General features: G+C 61.6%; 1 long non-coding RNA gene across 1 annotated transcript; it reads left to right on the forward strand.

Moving 5' to 3' along the window:
- The first annotated feature begins 2,512 nt into the window (after positions 1-2,512).
- On the forward strand, positions 2,513-4,529 carry LOC141959834 (uncharacterized). The gene is made up of 3 exons (XR_012633514.1): positions 2,513-2,625; positions 2,969-3,119; positions 4,466-4,529. It is a non-coding gene; the product is annotated as an uncharacterized LOC141959834 (long non-coding RNA).
- The last annotated feature ends 1,113 nt before the right edge of the window (positions 4,530-5,642 follow it).

A 5,642-nucleotide genomic window follows, 5' to 3' on the forward strand; every position in this document is an offset into this window, starting at 1 on the left:
TGAAACAGGTGTGGAAGACGTGGCTCTCTTGAATGTACATTTATCTTTCTTTGTGTGGGGATAAAATAACCGGGTCGTGGAGACCGTAGTCTGGCCCTGTGGCCTGACGTGAGCCCTTGCACCTAGTCTGCCTGGGTAAGCAGAGGAGCTCCCTTAGCTTCTCCCCTGAGCCCTGGCCAGGCTCCGGGGGAATCTAATGTGAGATTGAAACCAGATATTTCCGCTCCAAACCAAGGTGCCAGCTCTTCTGGCTTGCCGATTTTGGGGTATAGAAGGGTGGACCCGCTCACAGCGACTTTGGAGGCCTCACCTACGGGTGGACGCACCGCGTAGGGTTTCCCACTTGCCGGGAAAGGCTCTGCAAACCCTCGCTGTAACCGGGGCTGCCTGCGGGTCTGGGTGGTGGCAACGGGTGCAGGTGCTGAGGGATCTTTTTTAATCGCTGTTCCCTCTCTCTCAGGCAGTCAGGATTTGATGCGTTACCCTGTATTTTCCTATCTGTGTGAGTGCACTATTCCGTCTTTCCTGACTGCGTGTTTTCCATATTCTTCTGTTATTTAGTTATTTCTAATAAAATACGCCTGCTCCTTTCACTCCGGTGTCTGAGTTGAATTGATATCCCTAATCAGCAAAACGGGGGGAGATGAGGTGGCGCTTTCCAGAGCCGAGGTCGGTGTCGGTTTGGCTTTGGGCTGAGCTGTAGCCGCCGCGGCGCTAGTTCCTGGCAAGGGGACGGACGGGGGAGCTGTCGGGGCCAGAGCTGCCGTAAATATAATCAGACAGCTTGCTCGGGTTCTCCAGCTCCTAGCGTACGCTCCAGAAGAGCGGCTGAACGCGGGCAGAAATGTTCCTGGATTTATCTGGGTTTTTTTAAAAAACTATTTCTGCTATCACCAGGATTTGAAAAACTAAATTGGATAAATGTGAGTTTAGGAAAAATATCTAACAATACGTGTGCTTTTAATAGTTACTGTACTGGTCTCCCAGGGACCGAAGTTACGCTGTTTCGTCCTTAAAACAACTCTGCGCTCCCGTGTCGCGTTGTCACAGGCTTTCCTCCCCCTTCCACCCGTCCGAAGAGCCCTGAGGCTGCTCTGACCGACACTTCGGTCACCCCGCTGAGTTCTGGGTCACAAGGCGAGACTGCGCTGCCCTGCGCTGCGGCCGTGCCGGAGCTCCTCCCTCTCCGGGGGGTTATAAGATTTGGCAGCGTCGGTCCCGTCGGCCCGCGCACCGGAGCGGTCTCGTCCAGCGGCTGCTCCCGCTGGCCGGGGAAGGTTCCCCCGGCGGGGAGAGGCGACCTGCGGCGTGCGCGTGCGCGGCGGCGGCCCCCGGAGTGCGCGTGCGCGGCGGCGGCCCCGCGACCGGAGGACCGGCGGCCCGTAGAGCGCGAGCTCGGAGGAGCGACGGGCACCTCCGGCGTTTATTAACGGTGCTGGTCGCTATAGTTACCGGGGGGGGGGAGCGTGGGCCGGGCCGGAGGAGCCGCAGGGGCGGGCAGGGAGGCTGCAGGCAGCGCCCCCTCCCTGTCCGGGGCCGGTGCTGGAGGAGGAGCCGGTGCGAGCCGAGGCAGGAGCGGGGCCGCGCGGCCGGGCGGCTGCGGGGAAAGGTGCGGCGGGACCGGGGGCGGAGGCCGCTCCGCGTCGGGGCCGGGCGGCGGCGGCGCTGCCCGGAGCCGCGCGGGGCTGCGCTCGGCCGGGCTTCCGGGTGCGCGGGCGGCGCGGCGGGAGCGGTAGTCACGTGCAGGGGGCTTCCGGACGGCCATGTTGGCTCCCCGGGGCACGCCGGGAGCTGCAGTTTCTGCGCTCTCGGTTCCCCGCAGCCGCGGCGCTGGCGGGCGCGCGCGGCACGGCACAGCCCTCGGTACCGGCGCGGCCCCGCGGCGCGGCCCGAGACGCGGTTTTGTGGCGGTTTCCCGCGGGCTGCCCGCGGCTCCCCGAGACGCGGTGTGCCCCCCGGCCCGGGGGTGCGCATGCGCGGCCGCGGCGTCTCCCGGGAGTGCGCGTGCGCGGCGGAGGTGAGTGTTGGGGCTGCGGCCGGGCCGGTCCGCGGCAATAAGGGTCCCTGCCGCCTCCGTGCCCCCTCCCGAGGCCGCGCTGGGGCCGCGCGTGTCCGTTCCTGCCCCGGGGATGCCGCCGGCTGCGCCCAGCTCGGGCTGGCGTGGGGTGTCTCTGCCCGGCCTGGCGCTCCTCACGGCTCGGGGGCCAGAAGGGACGGGCGGAGCCGAGCCTTCCCGGCCGTGGGCAGCGGGGCGGGAGCCGCCGCGGCTGGAGCTGGAGGGGCCGGAGAAAGGGAAGGAAGGAGAACGTCAAGGGCATGTGGGCAGCAGCCGCCTCGCCCTGCAGGGGGAGAGCGCCTGCCTCTCCGGGTGAGCGAGGAGCCCTCTGCACAGTCCGCAGCGGGCCGGACCCAGGCGCGGAACGGCCGCGGAGCGAGCGAGCGAGCGAGGCTGCGTGTGTCGGAAGCCACGTCTTGTAAGAGCCGAGAGACACCCGCGTATTCTTTTAGGGGGAGGTCAGCCGGGCGAGTGGAGTTTCAGAAGAAGAGGAGGGGCAGGAGGAAGGAAGGAGAAAGAAGCATCTGACCTGTCCAGTTCTCCCGGCAGTGCCGGGAGCGAGAGCCGCGGTGAGTCCCGGGCCCTCGGGGCCCTGTCGCCCCCCTTGTATGTCCCAGTCCCTTCCCGCCCTTCTCTTTCCCATGCTGTGATTTTTTTTTTCTTCTTCTCTAGATCTTTTCTTTCTTTTCTTCTGCCTTGCTCCCCCTTCCTCTCTCACTTTCTCTCTCGTCTTGCTGCTCCCTTTTCTTTTTCTGTCTGCACTTCTGACTGCTTGTTCTGTACCTTTTGCATCACTCCTCAGTCCATTTCTCTCTCGATCCTTCCGTTCTGCTCCTCACTTCTCGGTTTCTCGCTCTTTCCTCTGTCCTACTCCTGCACGTAGTGTGTGATTGAATGAGGTTCTGTGTCTAGCAGGCCTCATCTCGTAAGAGCTGTGAGACACCTACATCTTCTCCTAAGTGGAGGACAGCCAGGCACCTGGAGCTGTAGAAGAGGAAGGGAGAAGGCAAACAGAAGGAGGAGTCTGACCTGTCAAATTCTCACGGCAGCGCGGAGAACTGCAGTAAGTCCCGAGCTCTTGGGCCCCTCTCATCCCTCTTGTGTGGCCTGGTCCCTCCCTGTCTTTCTCCTAGACTCCTCTCTTTCTGGTGCTGCTCAACTTTTTTTGCTCACCCGTATCTTCCGTCTTGCTTGGAGCATCTCCCTGTCCCCGTCTTGTAGGTCTTCCCTTTCTCTGCCCTGTACCCTGCCGCTCTTGTTGCCTTTCTCCATCCCTCTCTGTCCAGCTCCCTGTTCCTATTGATGCCCCTTTCTTCTTCCTGCACCCGCTGCTATTCCCTGCGATCTCCATCTCTCTCTTTCCTGCTCCCTGTCCCCCGTTTTTCATTCCTACCTCCGTCCCTCATAGCCTGTCTGGCCTTTTTCCTCCGTGTCTTTCTCTCTGGCTGACTCCCTTCTGCTGTTTTTCATTTCCTCCCTATCCATCTTGTTGCCCATCGCTCTTTTGTCTTCTCTCTCTCCATGTGTCGCTGTCTGTCTTCCAGTCACTGGTCTTTAATTCCTCCCTCTTCCCTGTAGCTTGCTGCTATTTTTTTTTCCCTGTTCTCCATCATGCTCTGCTGGGTGCCCTGTCCCTGTTTATCAATTCCTCCCTCTGCCCTGCGGTCTGTCTCTTTTCACCATTTAATTTTTGCCTCGCTCTCTCTCTGTCTGGCTCCTTGTGCCAGGTTTGCGAATTCCTTCCTCTGTGCCCCGTACCCCCTGTGATCTTTGCTGCTTTGTGGCCTGTTTCTGGCTGGCGCTCTGTTACTATTCAGTAATTCCTCTCTCGATGCCTTGTAGTCTGTTGCTTTTGTCTTTTCTCCATCTCTCTGTCTCTGTTTCCCCTGTTTTAGAATACACCCCCCCACCCCCACCCCCACCCCCCTTCTTTCTGTATGCATCAGGATTAGTTTTTGGCTCCAGGTCTCTTTTTTTCTGTGTCTCTGTCCCTGTTTCCTAATTCTTCCTTCTCTGCCCTGTCACATGTAGCGATGTGATTTGTTTTGTGTTCCTTCCCATGGTTTGCTGTCCTGACTCCCCATCGCTGTTGCTTTTTCCTCCCTCTGTGCCCTGTTCTCTGGAGCTTTTTGGTCTTTCTTCCATCTTGCTTGGTCTAGCTCCCTGCTCCCCCCCCTTTTTTTTTTCCCCTCCATGTCTGTTGTGCCACCCATCCCAGCTTTTTTTTTGCCTGTTTTCTTCTCTCCCTGCTGCTTTTTTTTCTGCATATCCACGTTGGGTTCCCTGTCCCCATCCTCTCACCGCCCCATTGCTCATCTCTTGTTTTCTCTCTACCCCTGTACTAGTCAGCTAGCTGCCACCTTTCTTCTGTCTTCTTGTGTCCTGCATCTTGCTCCTCATGTTTGGCAGTTTCCAGCTCTGCCCTGCAGCTTGTTGCTCCAGGAACCGACTGACTGTTCCCGGCTGGACTGAGGAGCGTGGCTCCGGGAACAAGCGCCAAGGTGTACCAGGAGCAGGGGCAGCATTAGGGGCCCTGAGCCCCGGAGCAGACTCACTCCCTTCTGGGACTTGTTCTGTGTGTGACTGAATAAACACTTGCTGGCTGCCGGCTGCCTTTTGTGCTTCCTTTGCCCCAGGTGAGGGGCTGGGAGGGGTGATGATGCTCTGTGGGGGTGGGTGATGGCCTCCAGCTGTGGGCTGGGGCTGGAGGGGCCCCAGGTGTGGGCAGTGAGGCTGATGGCAGCGGCCCCTCCCTGTAAAGGGCTTGCTCCGGGTGGAGGGGCGGGGCGGGGCGGGGCGGGTGCTGCTGTTAAGAGCAAGGCAGCCGTCGGAGGGGTCGGTGTCAACCAAGGGAGGAGCAGAGCAGTCGCTGAGCATTGCTGGGCCCTGGCTGCACCGAGGGAGAAGGTGAGTGGAGCCGTGCCATCAGCTGGCAGCTCCTGGGGAGGATGGCGGTGCCTGCAGGGTGGCAGTGTTGGAGGTGGTGGCAGGGGCTGCCCCGAGCCGGTGGTGAGGCTTCTGGGTGCACTGGTGGGGGTTCGGAGGGGTGAGCAACGGTGTTGCTGCAGGGTCAGAAAGCAGAGAAAACCGCCTCTCGCAACCCAGCGGGAGCTGTGGTCCTGGCGTGTGGGGTTTCTGGCCAGCCGCGTTGGTTCCCTGGGTCACGCTGGGATGCGGGGTCTTACAGCGCTTGGCGTGCAGGCGGCCGTGCCGCGTTGGCCAGCGCGTGCCAGGAGCTGTAGGTTCTGCAGACTCGGCTGTCAGGCAGCCGCACGGCTCGTGGGCGCCCGTAGCGCGGCGCAGTCCTCGCTACCGCCGCGGCCCTTGTGGCGCAGCACGAGGGATAGTTTTGTTGCCGCTTTCACGTGGATTCCCGGGGGCTTCCAGCTGCTCCCCACCAAGCGTCGTGCCCGTTCCTCGAGAGCGTGTGCGCAGTGACGTGCCGCTCGGCCGCCGCTCGCGCGGGGGGTGGCGCTCGCCGGCGCCCGCCCGCGCTCACCGCTGCTGTCAGGCAAGCGACACAGAGGTGGCCCCGTGCCCCACGCTGCCACCCGCCAGCAACGTCAGTGCGATGCTCCGATGCCCA

The sequence above is a fragment of the Athene noctua genome, chromosome 4, assembly GCF_965140245.1.
Source record: "Athene noctua chromosome 4, bAthNoc1.hap1.1, whole genome shotgun sequence".
Classification (NCBI taxonomy): Eukaryota; Metazoa; Chordata; class Aves; order Strigiformes; family Strigidae; genus Athene; species Athene noctua.